We start from the raw sequence: 25,888 nt of genomic DNA, 5'->3' as shown, positions 1-25,888 counted from the left end.
ATCCTGTGCAGAGTTTTTTGGAGAAACATCAAATCACCCAGGTGACTCAGCCCCCCTACTGCCCACATTTCGTGCCCTACAACTTCTAGCTTTTCCCAAAACTAAAATCACCTTTGAAAGGAAAGAAATGTCAGACTGTCAATGAGATTCAGGAAAATATGACAGGGCAGCTGAACCAGATTCGGAGAACTGTGTGAGGTCCCAAGGTGCCTACTCTGAAGGGGACCAAGGTGTCATTGTCCTATGTACAGTGTTCCTTGTATCTTATATCTTCTTCAGTTCTTGTCTCTATTTTTCATAGTCATGGCTGGATACTTTCTGGACAGAATATATATGTATGTATATATATGGAATATTGTTCAACCATAAAGAGGAAGGAAATCTTGCTGTTTAGAACATGAATGGACATTGAGAATATTATGCTAGGTGAAATAAATCAGACAGAGAAAGGCCAATACCATATAATCTCACTTAATGTGGAATCTACAAAAGAAACAAACAAAAAAAAGCACAGATACAGAGAACAGGTTAGCAGCTGCCAGAGGTGAGGATGGGTGAAGGAGGTCAGAAGATACAAACTTCCAGTTTTGAAGTAGCTGAGTTGTGAGAGTGGAATGTATGGCAGGGCAGCTATAGTTAATAACACTGTGTTGCATTTTTGAAAGTTGCTAAGAACTGAAAAGTTCTCATCACATGAAACAAAAGATCTTTGTAATTGGATGCTAACTGGACTTACAGTGGTGATCATTTTATAATATATACAGATATTGAATCATTATGTTGTACACCTGAAACTGTTACATGTTGATTATACCTCAATAACAAACAAATGAATAAATCTTTTAAAGGAACAGTGATGGGGGGAACACTACTTAAGAATCCAAAGGAGACAGCAATGGCCAAAGGCGTCTCTTTAGAGGAAGTGGAGGTGAGCTAGCTTGGAAATACTGGATGTAGGTGCTGGTGGGTCCAGGAGGACATTTAAGGGGAGCAGTGTTCAGAGAGTGGTCCAGCTCCCAGAAAGGAGGCTGCCTGTAGGGGGTCAGAGGGTGCCTACAGGAAAGGGGTGTGGGGCCAGATGGTAGAAAAAGCATCTAATATCAAAGCGAAGGGGCTCAAATTAACCAAACAGCAATACTTGGACACCACAAAACAGTTGGAATGGAACCTGCATTCTCCTGCAAAGGGCACTTAAAATGGCCCTGGAGGTCTGGGGTGGCAGGAACCTACAGCCCCAGAACCAGCAAACTGATGAGGGGGGATTGCAGCAGGGAGGGACGGGGAAGTAAGAAACTTCCAAAGACCCCGAGGCCTTGAGGACCAAATGTGTGCAGTGAGGGAAGAGAGAGGCTACAGGCGTGGCTGAGGTTCCCAGGCTGTGGCTTGGAGCCCCAGGGCTGGAACGCTTGGTTATGAGAGCTGCTGAAGGTTCTGCAGCGTGTGAGGTAATAACGGCACTTTTCAGTGAAAATGGCCCCGCACATAGCGGGGGGTGGGGGATGGGACATGGGACTTGGAGGGACAGATGTGGGCATCATCCAGGGGGAGGAGGACCAAAGAGAATAAAGGCTGGACCAGGTGCCCAGAGAGAGGGAAGTGCCCTCACTTCAGGAGGGGGGATGTGAGAGTCCACAGGGGGACCCAGGGTGGGGCCCAACACCGCTAACCTCCTCCTCCATAGACCCTTACGCAAGGAGCTGCAGAAAGTATTCACTTGGTAAATATCTGTTAACTGTCTAAAAAGCATTTAATCAGCAATTGCCCCCGCTTCCAGGCAGATATTTTGCTGATAACGAAAATAAGGAGGTTTTAGGGGGCAAGGAGAGAAGCAGGGTGGAGATTAGTTTATCAGAGAAATTGCTTTTGATACTGCTATTATCAAAATGCATGCTCAAGTTGCTTCATCCTCAGCACAATGTAAACTCCCCCCTCCAGGCAAAGATTCTCAAATTTTGAAATGCATCCTTCCTTTATTTTTATTCAATGTAAGTTTTGCTCCCGTTATTGAGCCTGTAGGGAAGAATTTTATTTTTTTATTTTTGGTCAACTGCAGCAACTGACCAAAAGAGAAATGTGCAGGCAAAAGAGCAGAGAAAAATCACCGCTTTTCTCCACCAGATTTTGAATACACGCAGTACAGGAAGCAGAATTACTCAGAGAAATGCTGTGGTGTAAATGGCATACAAGTCCCTGTGGGGTACAGGACGCGGCAAGGGCACAGGAGGGAAGCCCCGTCGAGGCACACTTCCTGTGGCTCGCAGCCCGAGGATGCAGTGCCCGTGGGTCACTGATGGAGCAGAAGAGCCTTCCCAGGGTATGGTCGGACACACAAGACAGGAACCAGGAGGTGGTGAACGAAGCCAAAACTAGTTACGTGGTTTCCTCGGATGAAGTAGAGAAGCAGACTTGGGAAGTAATACGGGGCTGGGCAGGGCCTTTGAAGGAGGCTGCCTTTGTCTGGAGTTCCCTGAAAGCAGAGCCTGAGACAGGACTTGGGGGCAGGTGGTGTATTTAGCTGGTGATCCCTGGAAGCAGAAGAGGGAACAGGAAGAGTGAGACAGGGAAGCAGGCAGCCGTGATGGGGGTGTATTACTGAGATTGTTGCTGTGTGCAAAGGGGCCTCTTGGGAAGTCACTGAACGCTCCCCCAGGGCTGACAGCACACAGGACAGGATGGGAGCATTTTCCCAAAGCTCCAGCAAGGTCACCCTGGGGGTTACACTCCCCACTCCAGCTTCCATGCTGAGAGGGCTCCAGGGGGTCCAAGTGCCCACTTGAGGTGGGAAGCTGTCAGCACTAAGCGCTGCTGAGTTTGCATGGAGCTGTCCCAGCAGCCACGCCTCATCCAATGCCCAGGCTCCTGCAGTGCATATGGCTCCTCCAGGCCCTGCCTCCGATAGTGTGTGGCAGCTGGCAGCTTCTCTAGCCACTAGCATGCAGCCAGTGTTCAGTGAACATTTGACAAATGAATACACAGACACGTTAGTCGGTGCACACGGGCATTATCAGAAAATGCCACTGAGAACAAGTTCTGAGCCCAGGTCTTGTGGCCAGAGCAGGGAAGGGCCCAACCTGCCTGAATTCTAACACACTTGCCTGTGGCCTCAGACCAGTTCCCTAATCTCTCTGTGGCCTAGATCCCAGGGCCATTCACCCTACGGGGAAGAGACAGAGCCTAATTACTATTTAAAGGTCCTAAGTAGCCTTTGGAAAAACAAATGTGTTTGTGTATAGTATGGAGGAAGGTAATGAAGCTGAGTGTACCATTAACACATTTTTTAAGGTTTATTTATTTTAGAGAGAGGGAGAGAAACATCAATCAGTTGCCTCCCGCACACCACCAACCAAGGACATGGCCCGCAACCTAGGCACATGCCCTGCCCGGGGACTGAGCTGGCGACCTTTCAGTCTGCAGGCCAGCGCTCAACCCACTGAGCCACACCAGCCAGGACATTAGCACATTCTTATTCTGTGGGAGACAGGAAGATAAAGAAACTGTCACTTTATTTTTTTACCCATTTTACAGGTAGGACATCCCTAATCATGTAGTTGAAAATGTTGAAAGAGGAGTGGAGTTTCTGTGTGGAATAAAAATAAAAAGGTAAATAAGGCTTGAGATTGACTCCATGCTGCCCTCTAGGATTTGCTGTAAGGCACAGACTTTTTCCACAGGTGTTTCAACTCCTACAATAGATGTAAAGATTAGGGGGAAATAAATAGCAACTTTGGGGGGATCCAGCATAGTCAAAGGTCTTTCATGCACATTGTATGGATCAGTGGATACCAGCAGGACTGGACCTTCTGGAAGCTTGGCCCGCCTGTCTGGAGGCTGAAGAACCAGAGGAGAAAGGGCAAAGCTCAGGCAGTCGGCTGAGGGCAGTGTGGTAGGGAAAGAGTACACGTGTACCATCCCTGCCTCCTCAGTCACCCCCACCCCCCTACCGACGCTAATTCAACAAAGCTGCGTGTGTTAGATACGATCCCCGAGGTGTCCCAGTTGCATTGAAACGACCCCAGTATGTGAAAGCCTTGCCTTTGCTATCGTCTTTGGCCAAAGTCAGGACAGCTCAAATTCCAAGATTAAAAACAAAATCTCTATTAAAATTTTTTAAAATTTAACTGTATGGCCCATATTTTCTCTGTTGCAAATTAATTAACCATCTTGGGGTGAATTATTTAGTCATAGATGGTCTAAGACATCTTGAGGGCCACACTCTCAGACTGTATTCAGACCAACTTGGCAATGCACGAGACCCGAAACACAGGTCGAATGTTTTTAAGTGTTCATTCAGGACGGCCAGAGCCTTCTGACGAGGGAGGGAGTGCTCCTTCCAGAACACATCTTTTTGGACGTGTCCACAGCAACAGTAGCTCACTGGCACATTTGGTGGGCAGGCCTAAGTATTAGTTTATCTCGCAGAAGTGGACACCACTTATTTTCCTAAAACTTAGGGCTCGTGTGCTGGTCTGCTCGCACAGCAGTTCCCTCTGCCTGCAGTCCTGTGGTCAAGGTGACAGCGACGACAGCAGCAGCTTGGGGTTCGTGGGCAATTCGTGGAAGCTCACATTCACTATTTTAAATTTCAGAGCCACCCGGGAGGTTGATGTTCTTATCTCCGTTTTACAGACCAAGGAGTTGGAGATCAGAAGAGCCACACGACTTGCCCAAGACCAAACCCTTAATAAAGAAGGGGGAGCAGGCCACACTCTCCTGCTCCGTCAGAACCAGAGCTCCTGGAGGAGCACGGGGCAGCAAACCTAAGGCAGTGGGGGTGACTCAGGCCAAGCTTTCCTTCCCTCATCTCAGCACCCCCACCCCAGCCCGAGTGCCCTCCAGGAAATCCAAGGACACGGCGATTGATGTCCACAGGCGTTCCCCTCACCATGAGGATGCCAGAGTTTGTGCCGACATTCAGGAGATGGCTTTTAAACTTTGGATATGGGTTTGGAAAGAAAGAAAAGGGGCAGCAGAGATGGGTGTAACTCAGACTTAGGATGCTCTGCCCACAGGAGGGGCCAGGCTGGAGCTGAGCTGGGCACCAGAGGCCGGCATAGGCCGGACAGAGAGCCCCGCACTAGGCGGGGGCTTCTCTCTCAGGGCCAACGCTGCTTTTCCTCTGAGGCCTTCAACCCCCTCGGTCTCCGAAACCACAAGGACTGGGTCAGCAGCTCCAAATCAAACATGGCAATGATGTTTAAATAGAAGACTAGACACTCAAAAACGCCTCTTAGCTATCGCCGGCAACACAGCAAAAGCTTCAAGTAGCTCATTGAAACAGAGTGGAGACCACCCTGAGACACCTGTAATGGACAGACACGATAAGGGGAAATGTAGGCATCGTTATTGCCAATGCAGCATGTAGACATCACTGATGCATTTCGGGGTGCTATCTTAACGTGAACAGAAAAATTATATTTAGGGGTGTTCAAAGACACACCCTTACACTAGTCCCTTTACTATTACATTATTACTTCTGTGGGCCCTGGGCACTTTTGTGTTGTGGGTCTCTTCCTCCATAAAAAAACATACTAAAAATTCTATTTTATACCCTGGTCTGGTGGCTCAGTTGGTTGAGCCATCATCCCAAAGGCTTATGGGTTTGATGCCCTGTCCGGGCACATGCGAGAGGCAACTGACTGATGTTTCTCTCTCACGTTTCACATTGGTGTTTCTCTCTCTCTCTCTCTCTCTCTCTCTCTCTCTCCTTTCTCTCATCCTCGCTCTCTGAAATCAATAAACATATCCTTGGATGAGGATTAAAAAACATTTATACTTTAAAAATGCATTGGTATAAAGAAATATGTTACTATTATGTAGTAAAACATGTTCTTCCTCCTAATATTCATTTTTCCCACTACTTTTTTAAAAAGTGGCGCATTTCTGCAGGCCCCTGAAAGTATCGTGGGTACAGACACCATGCTATGGTCCCATGGATGAGTCAGCCCTGCTCATATACTGAGGGTTCCCGCCCCTACGCAGAAGACCTGGGAAACTTCAGAATGTAGCTTTGCTACGGCACCCTTCCAGACCACTCAAGTCCGGGCCTCTAGAGGTGGGCCCGGGCATCCCATTTTTGGCGTTTTGAAAGTTCCCCCACATGATTCCAGTGTGTGGCTGAGACTGCAATCCTGACTCTAACCACACATTTCTCATAAGACCTTCAGCTTCTCCATAGCAACTTCTCTTACTGCACTTTTCTTTAAGGAGACTGTATCCTTTGGGACTAGAAAGGGACCACTGTTCTACAGGTCAGTTTTCCGAGCGTGACTGTATCCTGTCAGAGAAAATCCACTCTCTTCCCATCACTGTAGGGCCACGTTTTCCCAATATTAACCAAAAAATGCCCCCTTTCTGCTCTTTGTAGCTCTGCCTCTCCTTTTGAAGGCCCTGCTCTTGCCTGCTGCCTCGAGGTGGGGTGTGCCAGGGTGGGAGGCAGCCAGGAGACGCATCTCAGAGAGGTGGTTTGAAAGGCCTGTGCACTTGCAGGTTTCTGGGCCTAGACCAAAAGTTTCAGAAATGTGGGGCTTAAGTGCGGGATTTGTTCTGGAGGACCAGAAAATATTATTCTAGACCAGAGGAAAGGAGACTAAGAGGGGTGTGTGTGTGTGAAGAAAGCAACCAACTAGGAATGAGGAAGCGTAGGTGTGAGGGCTCTTGTCTCCTCCCTGGCTGCTGGAGACCAGCTGCCCGCATGAACAAGGCAGTCACTGGGACAGTCCTGACCGGGGAGTTCATGGCCAACAGGCTACTTCATCAGAAACAGATGGTCATTGGCGTGCTTCACCCCGAGAAGGAAACAATCCCTAAGAGAGAAGTTGGGGAAAACTAGCCAAAATGTGTAAGACCACACCAGACATCATCTTTGTGCTCGGGTTCAGGACCCATTTCGGTGGTGAGAAGGCAGCTGGCTCTGGCATGACTTGTGATTCCTTGGAATGTGCAAAGAAAAAATGAACCCACACATGGACTTGCAAGACTTGGCCTATATGAGAAGAAGAAGACCTCCAGAAAACAGAGAAAGGAACACAAGACCAGAATGAAAAAAGTCAGGGGTACGGCAAAGGCCAGTTCCATGCCAGCTGCCCCTAGACTTGCCAGGGGCCTCCTTCCATCCCCCTGAAATCCAGGAGGGGGGTGCCCATACATGCCAGAGATTCCGCATAGTCACTTTCTCTTGAATCTGGGCAGTACATTCCCACCTTCTAATATTCTAGAATATTCTTAAGCACCAAGAAGGAGAATGGAGCTCTGGACACCACAGTGTAGTACAATGGCCAGATATAGTTTCACAGCATTACTAAATTTTTGGAAAATGTGGAAGGCATGAAAGAGAACTCCCATAACCATAGTTCAATTTATGCTTCAGGGCCTTAAAACTCACACTTAACACCAGAAAAAGATCTATCCAGTTAGCAGTAAAATTCAGACATCTCAGAAAAATTATAACTTCCTTAATGGATCTAACAATGGTAAAAAGCGTCTTGGGAAGGAAGGTGACCTACATGTGATATTATGCAGACAGCTAAGAAGTATGGTACTAAGGAACATGTAAAGTAAGAGTATAATCTAACAAACTGAGTTTGGCCGGAACATTCTCTGGTCAGGGAGCCCTGGGGACCGTATACCATCTGTCTTCCTCACGCCTGTCCGAAAGATAAAATGCAACAGCAAGAATGGAGTCTCGATAAGCTTGGAGGGCTACAAAACACTTACCTTGTTATAAACTTTGGTCGTTCTATAGAAACAGGGGACAAAGTAGTTGTTTTCTGTTTTAAATTTTGTTTTCATAAAGCAACATTACTGTGGATTCGCAAGGAATGATCAAATGGGAGGAGATTTTTCAAAAGGGGGTACTTGTTACTGCCAGAATGGAGTGACTGAGAGCAGACGCTTCCCAGTCCACATTTCTTTCTTTGGCTGTTACTATTTGAACGAGAGGTATTTAATAACATTGATTCCAAAGCTGTATTTTAGTGAAACTTTTCTGGAGATGGACGGTGGTGGGGGTCACACAGCGCCGTGAGTGCACCTAATGCCTCTGAAGTGCACACTCAAAGGCAGTGCGCAAGGTAACTTTTGTGTGTGTAGATTCCCACAACTAAAAAAGAATGCACAGCCTCTGGGTCCAGATCACCGGGAGAAAACTACAAAAAAAAGTTTGTGGTTTTGATTGTGTGTGTATGCATGTGGATGGCAGAAAAGAAGAGAGGAGATGACTTATATTTACTAAAAAAAAAGAGTTTTCTGGTTGTGTCCCAAGTGATAGGAATCTAAACTGCGAGCTTCGGTGCCTGCTGAAGACCTGGCCGCTGATAAAATTGCGTACTAATGGGCAAAATTTGAGCCTGAGTATTACTTCATTTCTTACTTGCCCATTTGTTTGTTTGGTTATATGAGTATGAACTCATATATTTATTTTATTTGGTGGGTTATAGTCCAATACTATTATTATTTATTTTGTTACACAAATTGTTCCAGCTTTGGCCACTGGGGGCTCTTTTAATGTGTTCCCACCTGTATTTGAGCACTTCCTCACTTTCTGGCACCTCAGGATACTCCAGGCCTTCCTTGGACTTTCCCTGCCCAGGGCCAGGAACCAATTGATGTATTTACTTACTGGTCAGCCCTAGTACACACACAGAGTAGTTTCAGAATTGCAAACCCAGACCCCTGTGAGCGGCGACTTTACGAGGAGTACAGTATTGGTGTACATTCTTTTTGCCTTTAGCCTTGCAGTATCAAGTCAAAATCCAATTTCCCAGAGGCACTTAGGTTAGATCTCTTCTTCCCTACCCCCTTCAGTGTGATGTCATTCATCCACATTGGGTTCATTTGCCAAAACTTGTGTTCTATTTGGGGAATACGTATCCTGATTAATTTTTTTTAATTTACCTACAATTCACTCTTCAGGCTCTGTAGTTCTAAGGGTTTTGACAAGCGTATAGAGTCACATATCTACCACCACAGACATGAAACGGAACAGTCGTGTGGCCTCTGGAGGTTCCCTCCCGCTGCCCCTTTGCCGTCAGCCTCCCCCGCACCCCAGCTTCTGACGACCACTGAGTGACCAGTAGTCTGTGCCTGCAGTGGTGCCTTTTCTGGAAGGCCATGTAAGTGGGTTCATGCAATACATAGTTTTGGGGACCTGGTTTCTTCATAGGAAAATCCATTCCATTTTCCTCTACACATCATGATCCACTGTTACTGTTCTTTACTTCGTTGCTCAAACTCCCCCCTTTCGGCTGCTGAGAGCTCTTTCGAGCTCTCCTGTGATCTTTGAACATGCCTCCATCACTTTTCAAGCCCTTCCTTTCTTCCCATCACCGTAAGCTAGACCTGGCTTATTTTGTTTTTTCCTTTCTCAGTCATGACACCCCAGCTGGGTTTTCCGAGGAGTCATGTGCACCCTGCAGAATCCACCCCAGCGGGTCAGCGGCTTTTCCTCCAGGAAGAGGGCTTGGGGAGAATCTTACTCATTCCCTGCAGGGCCCAAGAAAGAGGAGAGATGGAGGATTTTTCTCACCGGGAGGCACTGCGCTGGCAGAACAGAGGGGTTGAGGGCAGGCCAGGTCCCCTGGTGGAGGGCAACGGGACATCATCGTGCAGCTGTGGCCTCTGTGGTTCCTGGCAGCACCTCCAAACAGCACTGTGCGTGGAAGTCTGTCTGAGGTTTTCAAATATGGTGCTAAGCCTGGGATATCCCCCTTCACCCTGGGACGCCGCCTCGCTGCCTTTACACCGCCGTCCTCCCGTGGCCAGCCCTTGACTGTCACGTTGGCGTCGTTGGAGTCGCAGACTGAGCCAGCCAGTGGCTTTCTCACCCCGTGACTTGATGTCTGCCTAAAAACTATGTTTAAAACATTTTTTAAAATATCTGATTCTTGCCCTGCCCGGGTGGCTCAGCTGGTTGGAGCATCATCCCGTACACCGAGAGGCTGCGGGTTGGAATCTCCATCAGGGCATGTACTTGGGTTTCGGCTCGATTCCTGTCCAGGCATGTGGAAGAGGCAACGGATGGATGTTTCCCTCCCACATCCAGGTTTCTTTCCCTCTCTTCCCCCCGGCCCCGCATTTTTTCTCTCTCTCTGAAATCAATAAAAACATATCCTCAAGTTAGGATTTTATTTTATATATATATATATATATATATATATATATATATATATGAATCTTTTGAAACCTCTTGCCAAAACAGTTTGTACCTGGGGCACACTGTGCTATTTCCCGTGGGTTGCTATGGGAACCTGTGTCTGTGAATTTCAAGCCACCCTAGTTAGCAGCAGGTTGTTAGCAGCTCTTTTGGAGGAGGGATGTTTCTCTCTTCTTGGAAAGTGGGACATTTTTCTTTGTTAGGGTTGTGAACAATTAGACCTGTGCATTTCCTCCGGAAGGAGACACGGCTGTGAGGCGGCTGTGCGACTCGACTGCAGCCCAGGAGGGGGAGGAGCTCGGACCGAACCGGTTCAGACTTGCTCTCAGAGGACACAGCGGTGAGGCTGAGTCTCTGGTCCAGGCTGGGAGCTATTTGGAGCCTGCGGAGTGAATGGCAGTCGTGGGGCTGAGCAGGGGCTGCGGGTAGCTGGAACCACTTTGGGTGCCGCAGTGCCTTTTGGGGTCCCCTATCTGCACCAAAGACCAGATTCCTGACCCTTTCTCCTTCATCTTGGGCAGCAGTCCCAACTGCATGTCCCCAGGTGCCCTCACAGCCATTAATAAGTCACTTCAGATGAGTTGCATTTGTTGGCTGAACTGATCCCAGTACGTTCCCATGTTCAGGTGTGACCCAGAAGCTTTTGCTCCACAGAGCCTACCCCCATGTGGTGGATGCTGGTCCAGATGAGACTTGGGTACCTGGGACCACCAGGCCCCCATAAGCCCTGGTCCTGGTGCTGCCCACAGCTGAGTGAGTAGGGAGCACCCAGTAAGTTGAAGAGCAGCGTCAGGGGTTGGCCACAGATGTGCTCCAAAAGTGTGGTCCACAGGGCTAGCGGGGACCCAGGGAGGAAGCAGACGAGGATTCCACCTCACAGAGGCACCAGGGCTGAAAAGCTGCTGCTGGAGCATGAGGGAGTCAGGGAGGAACTGGGGAGCTGGGTCAGAGAGGCGACTGTGTAAGGAGAGCAGCTTTCCTGGGCCAGGGCCTGAGAGGTCAGTGCGGGTGCTGGGTGTGTCCCTTTGGGCTCCTAGGAGAGAGTCAGCTACAGGAGTCCGTATGAGCATCATCCACACACATTTCTGGAGGATTGTAGATGCTGAGCTGACCAGAGGGTCCATGGCCGGCATTCCAGGACAATTTGAAATTTTCCTTTTGCACTAAGGGAGGGCTCAGGGTCAGTTAGGACAAAGTATCATCTAGTATAACAGTCAAGGGTCCATGTTGCTCTTTATAACTATTATTAAGAAAACTTGATTTGTAAATAGCAAAGGGAAGGACACGAGTGAGTACTGTCATCGAAGGCAGTGGTTCTTAACTCTGCCATCCATCACAATCATCTGGAAAATGGAGTCACTTTCTAAACCAAATGATTGAAACTCAGTGATCCAGTGGCCCTGGGGTACAGCTGAGCTTGGAGCTTTAAGCACTCCCTGAGTGATTCTAATGGGTGGACAACACAGAGAACTCCTGCTCTACGACAGAACATTTGTAACCTAAAAAAAAAATTTAGCCATGTGAGTACAGCAAATCTTCCCTTCGCCTAGAGGCAGCATGGTGTGATCTGGGTCAGTTCCTTATTAAATAAAAACTTTCCTCTAAGTTCAGTCTGCGCTTAGACACACGCTAGTCTCTGAAAACAGAGGTGAGAGGGTGAGGAAGGTGGACGTCACCGCGAACACCCTCCCGTGCTTGTGACACGGCTCCTACAGCAGGAGGAACTCGGAGCTGAGTTTTGTCTCTCCAGTGACTCAGTGACTGCCCCCTTCACTGAGTGAGAAGATGAGCTCGGAGGCCCTTGCTGAGGAAATGCAGGATTCGAACTCAAAGCGCTGGTGAGAGCAGCACTGGGGCCAGCGGGATATCCTAGGCTCTGACCTAAGCAACACTGTGAAGCCAGAGGCTTTGCCACCCACGCCCTGGCTGAGAATGGGCAGGTGGGCTCCAGGGTCAGAGGAGGAAGGGTCTGGGCAGCGACCGTGTCTACTATGACCTCCAGACTGAACCTTTGGACGGGGGACCCGTGAGGGACAAGGAAGCACAGGGGACTCCAGAGAGAGTGGTGAGAGCAGTTGAAAAGCCTCAGGTGCTGACTAATTAATGACCCTGGTGTTTGAGAAGGATGGTGTTAGACTTTGTGGGTAAGACCAGTTGGCAGGGGCAGAGTCATCCAGTGGCAGCTATGGGGAGAGGAAAGGAAGTTAAGGGACGTATCTGGGAGTTAACTCGAAAGTCACCAAAACCTTGGAGGTCATCAGGCCTGACTTCCTCACTTAAGAGACATGGAAATTCAGTTAACATAATGCTCTCCAGTTCCATCCATGCTATGGCAAATGGTAGGAACTCCTTCTCTCTGCTGTGTAGTATTCCATTGTATAAACATACCATTGTTTTTGATCCACTCATTTACTGCTGGGCACTTAGGTTGCTTCCAGCTCTTGGCTATTGTAAAGTGTGCTGCTATGAACATTGGGACACACAGGTTCTTTTGTATTGGTGTTTCAGGATTCTTAGGGTATATTCCCAGCAGTGGAACTGCCAGGTCAAAAGGCAGTTCCATTTTTAGTTTTCTGAGGAAATTCCATACTGTTTTCCACAGAGGCTGCCCCAGTCTTTAACAGGAACCTAATCAACACACACACAAAAAAGCCAGCAAAATATAACCAGAGACATTGAAATTAAGAACAGTCTGACAGTAACCAGAGGGAAAGGGTCAGGGGATAGTGGGGGGAAGGGTTTTCAGGAACAACTACAAAGGACACATGGACAAAACCAAGGTGGTGGGGGTGGAAGCAAGGGAGGGAGGTGGGTTTTGCTGGGGTGTGGGTGGTGTGGTGGGGGGTAAATGCAGATGACTGTAGTTGAACAACAGTAAAATAATTTTTTTAAAAAAGAGAGACATGGAAATTGAGTCACTGGGTGGTAAAAGGACTCCCCCAAGGTCACACAGCCCAGTGGGGCCTGGAGAGGCTGTCTGCCCACTCCATCCAGTCAGCCCTGTCCATCCTGAAAACACCTTCTGAGCAGGGGGTGGAGGACAGCAAGTGCTGGGGGACAGGGACAGAGCAGAAACCCCTGTCCTCGAGGAAGTCACTGTCAACTCATACATCCTGTATAGGTTTTCTCTGGCTGCAGTAACAACTTACCACAAACTTAGTGGCTTAAAACAACACAAATGTGTTATCTGACAGGTCTAGGGTTCAGAAGGCTAGGCTGGGTCTCACTGGATGAAATCAAGGTGCTGGTGGGGCTGCACTTGTTTCTGGAAGCTCCGGGGGAGGTTCTGTTTCCCCACCCTCTCCAGCTTCTAGAGGCACCCATGCTGCTTGCTGCTGGCTCCTGGTTCTTTCTCCATCCTGAAAGCAGCAATGTCGGGCGGGCTGCTTCTCACAGTGCCTCCCCCTCAGCTCCTCTTCTGCCTCCCTCTTCCCCGCTGAAGGGCCCTGCTGACTACATTGAGCCCATCTGGATAATTCAGGATAATTTCCTATTTTCAAGTTGACAGTCTTTTTTTAAGTGAGAGAGAGAGGGAGGGAGGAGGAAGGAGAGAGAGAGATGAGACATCAATTTATCATGCCCCTTATTCATTAATTTATTGGTTGATTCTTGCATGTGCCCTGACCAAAGACCAAACCCTCAACCTTGGTGTATCAGGATGATGCCCTAACCAAATGAGCTACCTGGCCAGGGCCTACAGCCAATAGTCTTAATGCTGCCTTTGCCATGTGACAACACCTTCGTAAGTTCCAAGGATCAGGACCTGGGCATCTTTGGGGTATTACTATTCTGCCCGCCACACTTCCCATGAGGCTCTGTGACAGCGTGGCTGTGCAGGAAGAAGGGCTGGGAACCGGAGAGCATGGGAGGGCTGAACTAAGTATCAGACAAATAAAAGCATGCCTGGTGATTACCCCAGGATGGAACCTTTGCGCACTAAATGCCGGGCCAGAGAAGGGAGGTTCGAGGCAGAAAGCATTTGTGTATACCTCCCTCACCTCATCACGCACAGGGTGTGTTTCCCAGAAAGTGGAAATGTTATGCAGGATCAGGGAGGCCAAGTTCTCTCCCAGGGCCAGAGGCGTAGTATCTGGAATGAGCCAGAAGTTTCAAAACTAACCTGCTATGAAGTCAGCCAAGAGCAGACAAGGGCAAATCTCCCCGGCCCTGCCCCCAGCACGCACTGGTGTGCAGAATTCTGAGCAGGCAGCCAAGAGGGTTCAGATGCTCCAGTCTCCGCTTCAGCAGGTGTGTGGACGGTCATAGAAACTTCAACCCGAAAGGGTGGATTTGGAATGGAAACAGTCTCCCGGCTGGTCTCCCTGTCTCCAAAACTCCCTCCACCCCCTGCTGCCCCACTGATCTCTCCCAAAGGCAAGCTGAGCAGGAGTCCAGCTCACACTCGGCAGTGGGTTCTGTGTCTTCACAATAAAGTCCACACTCCACTGAAGGGCTAACAAGGCCCTTCACCATCTTGGGAAGGGCCTTCCCTGCAAGCAGCTCTCTTTCCTGAAAACACAATCCCCTGTTCATCTGCAAGATCTCTGGAATGAGCTACTGTTCCTCTCTTTCTGGAAAACTCTAACTCACCTTTCGAGATGAGGAGCTAAGTGGCCACCGCCCCTCCCCCTGCATAGCCCCATCCTGCTGCTGTGTGGGGCACTGGGAGGGCAGGAGGGGGTCGCTTTCCAGAGTGTTCTATATTTCCTGAGGGTCTAGTGAGCACGGGGGCTGGTACAGTGGGCCACGTAAGGATTAATGTTTGTCACGTAAGGATTATAGGAACTTGGAATGCTCTGCTTTCCCAGTTCCCTAGGAATTAGGAATTTGGAAGCAGAATCGGAATGAGTTTTGTTAAAGTATGAAGTTGCACAAAGTCTACAATGAAAGGAAAAGCACACTGGCAGTCCTGATGGATTGCTGGCGTTTGTGCTCACAGCTGACAGCCTCTCTGTACCTGCACCTTCACACTGGGGGGTGGGGTGCGCTCTCCCACCCTTGCTATGGAAGCCGCCCTGTTCATTTGCTTTGGCCAACAGAATGTAGCAGAAGTGGCAATGTGCTGTAAGACTAGGGGGCCTTGGCTTTCCTGTTCTTCTCTTAGGACCCCTGCCTCGGGCATGAAAATACACCAGGACTAGCCTGCTGGAGGGAGAGAGAACAGCACGGGCCAGTCTGTGAAGCAGAGCCAGTTCAGCCTACCCAGCGCCGTGCTAGATCCACCAGCCGCCAGCTCACCTGCCAACTGACCACAGAGTAAGTCCAGCTGAGTTCAGCCAAGCCCAGCCCAAGTCACCAGAACCACCCGTTCAACCTGTAGACATAAAAGCAATCATAAATGGTTATTGTTATAAGCTACCAAAATGGGGGAAGCTTTGTTACACAGTGTTATCGTGGCTATGGGTGACTGATACCCATAGCCTTGATATGAGAAGCAAATGAGAAATGAGTGGAAAGGAGGGAGTCAAGGAAACCCATCCCCTTTATTCTTTCATTATTAAAGCTTCATTTTAGGGAACATGAGGTCCTTTCCTCCTTTGATCTACATGCACTAAGACTGCTTTTCATTTGCTTCTTCCTGGAGTTCACTTGGGGACTAGAAGCAGGAATGGGCTCCGACATAATATTTTCCTGAGTGGAAATAATTAATTCAATGCTTCCTGAAATGAGGAAGCCATCAGAGACCTATATTTTGAACCTGCCTAATGGATCTGGTATTTGCATTCTGGATACTAATTTCAGGAAGAGATTATAGGCCAAGTAGAAAAGACCCTAGAGGAAGGCTGTATTCGGAACATCAAAAATAAAAACAAATATAAGAGCCAATCCGATCCTGTAGTGTTGACAAAAGTGGAAGTGAGAAGTCAGATCAGGAGCGGAGGGAGGGCCTGGGACCTGGAGTGTGGGGCAGTGAAGGTCAAACGCAGGCATCCTGGAGACCTGGAGGCATGATTATCAATTCAGCACACCCTGAGCACATTTATGTCTGTCTCACTTGAACTTGGCCTTGCTCCTGACATTCCTTCATAACACACTGGGCCTGATTCAAGGCTAATTCAGGAACTGCCCCAAAGCCCACTTCAGCGTTTTTCTCCACAAAGATGAGGAAGGAGGACAGAGGGGTTGCCCCTGCCCTGAATGAAATGTATCCCCCACTCCAAGTCCAGCTCAGATCTCACTGCTTCCCTGCCTCCTGGGTGGAAGGACACCCTCCCTCCTCTGAATCCCACGAACAATTCCTGAGGGTTGCCAGGCACTTAACTCAGCTGGACCGATGGGTAACACCAGCGTTGCCTCACTTGTCAGACCATTAAAATTGCCTTAACTACTTCAGCTGCAAATGCTCAGTATTTAAACTGGCTAAATAAACATTTAATGGCGAACATAAGATCCCAACACTGCATATAACATTGTTTTTGTGGGAAATGTATTCTTTGTTCTAAAACAGCCAGCCTGCAAGCAACCTCTCATTGAGGCACCAGCCACTTCCAAGGTGGTCATCTCTGAGCAAGGAAGAAGCCCATTTCCCTGGAGAGCTTTTTAATTTTAATTAAAAAGTGCATCAAAGATGTCTTGAATGATTTATCTGTCTCTCTGGTTCAGCAGTCCCCAACCTTTTTGGTAGCAGGGACCAGGTTTTGTGGAAGACAATTTTTTCATGGACGAGGCGTGGGGAGATGGTTTCAGGATGATTCAAGGGCACTCACTACATTCAAGCTCCCTCCCGCTGTGGGGCCAGGTTCCTAACAGGCCTAGACATACCAGTCCAAGGCCCAGAGGCTGGGGACCCTGCTCCAGTTCAGTTCACTCCTTTGATCAGATTTTCCCCAACCTCTGACCCAGGAATCACCTTGCTCTTCCCTAAACTGTAGTGAGCTCTCAGGGAAGGTTTCTTACCTCCCTCCTGCGGCCACACCTCTGCCCTTTGCTCTCTAAAGTGGCCCAATTCCCAACAGGCCATAGTTCAGACTCAAAACTCATTGTTCCATAGCAGTGCTAGCTACATGTGATTGCCCACCCCTCCCACCTCGGTCCACAGGAGCCAACTTTCTTCCTCTGGAAACAGTTGTGAGGCCAGCCACAGATGGGCACAGCCACTGAGGGTGCTCCACCCTGGAGAGCGCCCTGGACAGCCGGAGAGAGACGAGGGTGCAGACACCCCGGGGCAGCCAGCACGTTGGCCCAAGCAAGCCTGGCAGGCACCCATTTGCTGGTGAGGCTGACACCCACCTCAGACAACAACTTTGCCTTCATTTTTCTCTTTTAACTCTTTTCTTACTGTTTTTTTAAAAAGATTTTATTTATTTATTTCTAGAGAGAGGGGAAGGGAGGGAGAGAGGGGAGAGAAACACTGATTGGCTGTCTTGCACACATCCAATTGGGACCTGGCCTGCAGCCCAGGTGTGTGCCCTGACTGGGAACCAAACCCGTGACCTTTCAGTTTGCAGGAGGACGCCCCACCCACTGAGCCACACTAGTCAGGGCTATTTATTGTTAAATAGTAAGTAAATATGGACAACTTCAAACATTCAAAGTCGAAACACACGGGGAACCTCTGTATACCTGTCACCCGGCTTCAACAATTATCTACTTACAGCCAATCTCATTTTATAAACACTGCCACCCATTTTCCTTCCCCTGATTATCTGGAAATAAAGCCTATGTATCATATTATTTTGGAGGGGTAAATATTTCAGTATTTCTAAAAGACAAGGACTCTTAAAAAAAATCTTGGTTGCTGTAGCTCAGTGGATTGAGTGCCGGCCTGCAAACCAAAAGGTCACCAGTTTGATTCCCAGTCAGGGCACATGCCTGGGATTTTGGCCAGGTACCCAGTTGGGGACATGTAAGAGGTAACCACACATTGATGTTTCTCCCCCTCTCTTTCTCCCTCCCTTCCCCTCTCTCTAAAAATAAATAAATAAAATCTTAAAAATAAAAAATAATAATAATTGAAAAAGACACACACAATAATAGCCCTGTGTGGCTCAGTTGGTTCAGTGTCATCCTGTAACCAAAACATTATGGGTTCAATTTCTCCTGGTTAGGGCACATGCTTGAGTTGTGGGTTCGAAGCCTGTTACAGGCACGTGCAGTCCCCAGTCCAGGTGCACACAGGAGGCAACCAACTGATGCTTCTCTCTAAAATCAATGTTTCTCCTTCTCCCTTCCTCTCTGTCTTCCTCTCTGTCTAAAAGCAATGAAAAAATGTCTTTGAGTGAGGATAAAAAATACTATTATCAAATCTAAAGAGATTTAATGCAATCCCTGTCAAAATACTAATGGCATTTTTCAAAGAAATAGGAAAGCATCCAACAATTAATGTGAAGCCACAGAAGACTCTGACTAGCCAACAGTAATCCTGAGAAAGAGTAACAAAGCTGGAGGCCTCGTACTTCCTCATTTGAACTATATTATAAATCAACAGAAATCAAAACAGTATAGCACTGACATAAAAACAGACACAGACCACTAGAACAGAAGCAAGAGCCCAGAAATACACTCATGCATATGTGGCCAACTAATATTTGAAGAGAGTAAAGAACAATCAATGAGGAAATAACAGTGTCTTCAATAAATGGTGTTGGGGAAAAACAAATAATCACATGCAGAAAAATAAAATTGCCTGTCTTACTCCACTCACGAAAGTTAACTCAAACTGGATTATAAAGACTTAAATGCAAGACCTGAAACCATAAAACTTTTAGAAGAAAACGTAAGGGAAAGCTCCTTGGCATTAGCCTTGGCAATGATTTTTGGATATGACCCCAAAATCACAAGCAACAAAGACAAAAATCAATAATGGGACTACACCAAACTAACAAGCTTCTGCACAGCAAAAGAAGCTATCAACAAAATGAAAAGGTAATCTATGGAATTGTGTAAAATATTTGCAAACCATCAATCTGATAAGGGGTAAATACCCAAAATATATAAAGAACTCATACAACTTAATAACAAAAAAAATCCAATAAAAAATTAGAAGAATTGAGCAGTCCTTTTTTCAAGGAAGAGATAGAAATGGCAAACAGGTCATGAAAAGATGCTCAAAACATCGCTAATCATCAAAGAAATGCAAATGAAAACCACAATGAGATATCACCTCACACCTGTTGGCATGGATATTGTCAAAAAAAAATAACCAACCCATAGGAGATAAGACTTGGAGAGGATGTGGAGAAAAGGGAATCCTTGCACACTGTTGGTGAGAGTGTAAATTGTTAAAGCCACTATGGAAAACATTACAGAGGTATCTAGGAAAAGTAATAATTGATTTACCATATGATTGAACAATTTTACTTCCTGGTGTACATCCAGAGGAAGTGAAATCAGGGTCTCAAAGAAAATCGGCACCTCCATGCTCACTGCAGTGTTATTTATAACCGCCAAGACCTGGAAGCAGCCCAAGTGTCCCTCCGTAGATGAGTGGGTAACGATATGGTACCATATGGTACACATATACGGTGGAATATTACTCGGCCATAAAAAATTAAGAACCTTGCCCTTAGGGAAAGATGGATGGACTGTGAGGGCATTATGCTAAGTGAAACCAGTCAGAGAAAGACAAAGTCCATGTGATCCCACTTACCTGTGGAGTATAGGAAGCCAAACTCATAGAAACAGAGAGTAGAACAGTGGTCACAGTGGTCCGTGGGGTGGGGAAGTGGGCAGATGTTGGTTAACGAGAACAAACTGCCATTTAGAAGTCACGTTCTGGAGATCTAATGAACAGCATTGTGATTATAGTTAATACTACTATATTAAGTACTTGCACGTTGCTAAGAGAATAGATCTTAAATGTTTTCATCAAAAAATTATGTGACATGATGGGGGTGTTAGCTAACACGTCATGGTAATCATATTGCAATAATGAAGTGCATCCAATCAATACTGTGTAGCCCTGGCTCCTGGCTGTCAGTGGTTGGTGTCCTCCCGATGCACCAAGGTTGTGGGTTTGAGCCCTGGTCAGGGTGCATACAGGAATCGATCAATGGTGCATGGATGGATGGAACAACAAATCAATGTTTCTCTCTCTCCCCTCCCCTCAAGATCAATAAATAAAACATTTTAAAAAATCAACAGCATATACCTTAAATTTTCACAATATTATATATCTGTATCTCAGTAAAACTGGAAAAAGTCTGAAAAGAATTAACCATAACACCTCAGTATTATCAAGTACCCAGCCAGTGTTCAAATTTCCAAGTGTGTGAAACATCATAATTTTTTGAACAGGTTGTTTGACTTGGGATCAGTCAAGGTCCACTTTCAGCAAGCGATTGATTGGTCTCAGAATCCGCAAGTTCCCCCATGGTCCCTTTTCCTCCCTTGGGGGTTGTGAGTTGGAGTGACTGAGTTGCTTGTCCGTATAGCTTCCCACGCCTGGACCGCCTCCCCACGGTGTCAGTCACCGCGTGTCTTCCTCTCCCTCCCTGTGGGTGGTGCTGGAGCTGCGGGCTGAGGGGACTCAGACCCGCCGTTGTTCTGGCCGGGCTCCTTCGCAGGCGGCTGCCTGCTCTTCCAACAGGAGGCTCACAGTGTCTGGCTGCCTCTCTTTTTACCATCTTCACTGTTGTTGCTACTTAGTGCCTAGATATTTAGTTCATTAGGGCTGCTGTGTTTTTGTGTGTTTAAAAACTGAGATATAATTTACATACTATAAAATTCACTGTTTTAAAGTGTACATACAGTTCAGGTGGGGTTTAGTATTTCTACAACATTAGGCAACTATCACCATTATCTAATCCCAGATATTTTCATCACCCTCCCCCACAGAAACCCCGTTCCCGTTAGCTGTCACTCCCCATTCTGCCTCCTCCCAGGGCCTGGCAACCACTCATCCATTGGGCTGACCAAAAACTTAGTTTGGTTTTTTCCCATGCAATAAAAGACACATTTTTCACATTCACCAACAACTCTATTGATTTGGATATGTTGCTATTTTGAGATTGATGTGGATGTCAGCCATCTCCCACATGCTATGACATTGATTGTTCTCAATGTCTCGATTCGATCCCGACCAACCTCGGCGGGTGTGCCCGACCGTGGAGCTCCGTCCAGTGAGAAATCTCCAGCACGAAACTTCCCAGACCACTTCCCCATGTTTGCTCAGTCACAGCACCGTCTCCACACACTGCACAAATCTTTTTTGCATTTCAGTTGCGTTTTTACCTCTCTTGAAATGACAAAGCATAATATGCTGAAAATGTTGCACATTTTCTTCCATCATCTATATTAAAATAGCCACACAAACATTCACCAATTTTGGTAAGTTTATTTTTGATGCACGCTGATATGGCAGCTGTCACAATACAATCTAACACAATTGTTTTGACTGAAGTTGAAGACAACTGAGCACTGCTAGGGCCATCTTATGGAAAAAACTAAACAAACTTTGTTTAGTTTTTTCAAACATTGGCCAACCCAATGTTTTCTGTCTCTCTGACTTGTCCAGTCTTGGACATTTCATATAAATGGAATCACCTGTGGTCTTTTGGGACTGGCTTACTCACTGAGAGCAGCGTTTCCAAGGCTCGTGCACGTCGTAGAGGGTGTCCGCACTTCAAACACCGTCGCGTGGACAGACCGAGTTTTGTCCCTCCATTCACCAGCTGGCGGGCATTTGCACTGTTTCCACCTTTGCTCTCCTGAACACTGGTGCTACGCACATGTTGGTACATGTTTTTGTGTGGACGTATGTTGTCATTTTTCTTGGGTAGATAATTAGGAGTGGAATAAACATGGCAACTCTATGTTTAACCTGAGAAACTTCCAGGCTGTTTTCCACAATGGCTGATGATTTCACCTTCCCACGGCAGCCTACGAGTGTCCCTGTTTCTCCACGTCCTCACCAGCACCTGCACGGCCGTCTTTTTGATGCTAACGCTGCCAGGGGATGAAAAGTGCTCAAGGGCTCTGTCACTCCTCACCCAGGCTGGCTGTGCACAGGCAGCTGCAAAGCCCAGACGTGCGTTTTCAGGGCAGGCAGGTAGCTCTGGCTCACATACATACACTCCCTCCCTCCCATGCTCCTGTGGCGTGTGCTTCAGGGAATAAAAGGTGAGTGAGACACCCTCTCTGCCCTCAAGGTACTCACGGTCCAGCCACGGAGATGTGAACTAGCTCTCCTGTGGGCAGGAACAGAGGGCCCGGCACTGGGATCCAGGGGGAGACTTGCGTAAGTCCCCCTGGTGCGTCTCCCAAGTGAGGAGGGAACCAGGGCCCCCTCAGGGGCAGAGTGTTTCTCTCTGTCTCTGTCTCTGTCTCTGTCTCTCTGTCTCTCTGTCATCCCCTCTCCCACCCATCCTTCTTCCTCTCCCAAATCTGCTGACTAGCCTTCTCAGTTTATCCACATCCTCTGTACCCCTCACTTCCCAATCTTGACTGACAAGTGGCTCCTGACTCTCCACGTGGCCTTCTGCGCCAGCACCAGCCACAGTTCCTAAATGGCTCAGACTCCATTCTGAACTCCACATTTCTTAGCGGGCAGGTGTTTCTGCGCCAGGCCACAGGAGGCCCACGGAGGCCCCTGGTCCACCCAGCTGTGGCCAGGGAGAGGAGCAGAATGAGAGGCAGCCTTCCAGCCTGAGAGGGCAGGGCGGACACGGCCACCTCAGAAGGGGGTGAGATCCACACGAGGCCCTCAACCACGGGGACCTGGAAGGTGGAGAAGGGGGCCTTCTATGACAGGCACAGAGGCAGACAGTGGCCAGGTGTCCTCGGTCCGGGGGGTGAGCGGGTTTGCAGGAAGGTGTGGAGAAGGACAGAGGTGCCCTACTTGCATTGCTCTGGGTCATGATCGTTAAGCTGAAGAACAGGATCCTATTGTACAGATCGGTGGTTTTTTTAACCTATGTTTAGCGAAAGAAACCTTTTGTTTTCACATTGAATATTACCCCCAATCTTCACACATGAATCAGAGGAAAGCAAGGCTGCTCTGGTCAAAGCAGACGTGAGAACAGAGTGGCCTGCCTGGGGCTGCTCTGTCCCCTCCAACTCCTCATCCCCTCTCCAGGTCCCTCCGCCAATTCCCAGAGCTGGGGGACAAGGACAGCCTCTGAAGGGCACTGGGAGGGGGAGGGGACGCGATGAACGAGAGGGCCATTTACAGGGAGTGAATTACGCAGGCTGAGGAGAGAGGCAGACAGCCTTCCGCACAGGTGTGGAGGACCCCGCCCATGGAGGAGTGACCACAGAGGTGGAGAGGCTCTGAGAAGGAAGACGATGGCATAGGTTTGGTGCAGTTTCCGGAAAAAATAAGTCTTTTTAAAGGCATTTCTGAGCCAGGAAGTTTGTAGATGGATACGAAGCAGGGGGCCCAGTGGGAAGGAAGGTGACAAGCTTTGTAGTCATGTTCACTTGGCCTTAATGGCAAAAGGGGAGGGGAGGGGAGGGGAGGGGAGGGGAGGGGAGGGGAGGGGAGGGGAGGGGAGGGGAGGGGAGGGGGAAAGAAAGGAAGGAAGGAGGTCAGGTTACCCCATAAGATAAGCTGCTGAGCAAGAGCAGGGTCTCTGCGGCTGCCCCCAAAGGCAGAGCGAGGCAGGCCTCCAGAGAAGCCCCTGTCTGTGGGAAGACCGCAGCACCCAGGCGGCTTGCTGAGGGCCGTCTTGGTCAGGGCAGGGAGGTTTAAGATTCGATACAAAGTTAGAGTTAATTAAATCATACCAAATTACAGTAAGACCTTATTATTTCAATGTTGGTTAATTAAAAATGGTGACTATTTCAAAGCCACTGCTAGTCCCCAGCCGACGGGACGCTTTTTTTTATTGCTGTTTAATGAAAGTGCTGAGCTAAGTGGAACCTGGTCAATGCAGAGTCCAGTGGGGGTTGGAGAATTTTTCTTTTTGTTCATTGGATTTCAAGTTAATAAGGTTTTATTTTTTAAAAAAGTTCTGGTACCTGTATGCAGCAATGCCAGCAGGATGCTGGCTGCCAAGTAATACCGCTCTAAAATTAATTTTTCTCCTTAGCCTGGCAGCCTAATACACCCAGAACAAGAGATTCTGGATTAGTTTCCCCCAGAAAATCTCCTTAGTGTGTTAGGAGACTCTAGGCCAGCCACACAAAGCCAATTTTTGAAAAAACACCGTTCAGTCCATCGACTATTTCTTTTAAGAACAGTTAGTAGATAACTCTTGTCTTCAAAGCAGAGCAGGGGCCTCGGGCGGCTGCCTGGGCCGGGTCACTGGCTCTTGGTCTGGTTCTGGGGGTGGGGCACCCGGGGGACCGGACCCTCCTGCACAGTGGCCAGGCCTCCCTGACGCCCCTGGGCACTGGCCCCTGCCCGCACAGGTCTCCCCCCCAGCCCATGCTCAGGGTCCTTGCCAAGCTCACTGCCCTGGAAGTCACCCGCCACCTGGCCGGCCCTGCCCGCGTTTCCCCAGGGCCTGCACCTGAGCTCAGCAGAGGCGGAGGCACCAGGTGAGCCTGTCCATTCATGTCCTCAAACTGGGGCCTGAGCCTGGGCACAGCCCTGGTCAGCACAAGCCGTCGCTCATGCGACGACAGGAGACTCTCTCAGAAGAATGACTGTCACTTTCAGGTCACGTACGGTTCCTTTGAAACAAATGAAGATGTTTGAAGTTTGAAAATGTGTTATTCTCTCTTTTGGTGAAAATGGCGACTTTAAGAAGACATACAAATGATTCTGGGAAAAGGGATTTGCCACTGAGAGAAGTGATCTTAGCCTCCTCTGTTCTTGTTGCCTCTTCCTTGTCAGCCTGTGTACCCCAGTGTACTCGCCTATGGAGGTTGCCAGGGCGAAGGACCACAGGCTGGGCGGCTTAAACAGCAGGGGGCTCTCCCCCCACATCCTGGAGGCGGGAGGTCTGAGATCGAGGTGGTGGTAGCTTTGGTTTGTGGGTGGCCGTCTTCTCTGTGTCTGCGTCCAAATCCCCCCTTTTCATAAGGACACAAGTCACATTGGATGAGGGGCCACACTCATGACCTTGCTTTGTCTTAATTACCCCTCTACAGGGCCTGTCTGCACACACAGCCACATGCGGCAGGGCTGGGGTGGGACTTCAACACACGGATTCCAGGAGAACACAGTTCAGCCCAGAACACTCTGGCAAAAGCATTGTTTCTCCACAGACTGGAAATTACATTTAACAGCTTGAAGGGGCTTCTAGTTGTTGGTGGTGATTTGCAAAACACGCAGAAATATTCAAAGCCCTTTAAACCCAAAGGATGCAATAGAAAACAAGTATTACTACAGCGCATAGATGTCCTGTTGTGTTTTTAGTCTTATCTGTTAATCTGTTTTTGTTTTCCTAAAGAACAATTGCTTCTGATATCTTATGTTTCCCTGTAAAGTTGTGCAGAAGGAATTTTTTTTTCTTTTGCTTTTAGAGAGTTGGGGTGGGGGGAAGAGAAAAACATTGATTTGTTGTTCCATTTATTTCTGCATTCATTGGTTGCTTCCTGTGCCCTGACTGGGGATTGAACCCACAGCCCTGGCAGATTCGGACGAGGTTCTAACCAACTGACCTACCTGGCCAGGGCCAGAGGGAGATTTTTTTCTGAGTTCAATTCAAGCAATGGTACTTGAATACAAATTCTGTTATGAATGTAAATTAGTCATGTCAATTAATTTTTATGACATTTAAAAATACCTGTTCATTCTTTATAGATTTTGTGCAGTAGTTATAAAAAAAATAAATAACCAGATACCTGTCATCCTAAGACAATAGGTTAGTAAAAAAAAAAAGGGAAAAAAGCATCTCTTAAACTGTAATT

This window comes from Phyllostomus discolor, chromosome 1 (genome assembly GCF_004126475.2).
Source record: "Phyllostomus discolor isolate MPI-MPIP mPhyDis1 chromosome 1, mPhyDis1.pri.v3, whole genome shotgun sequence".
In the NCBI taxonomy this organism is placed as follows: Eukaryota; Metazoa; Chordata; class Mammalia; order Chiroptera; family Phyllostomidae; genus Phyllostomus; species Phyllostomus discolor.
The sequence above is the reverse complement of the archived record's forward strand: the minus strand, read 5'-3'. Positions refer to the sequence as shown.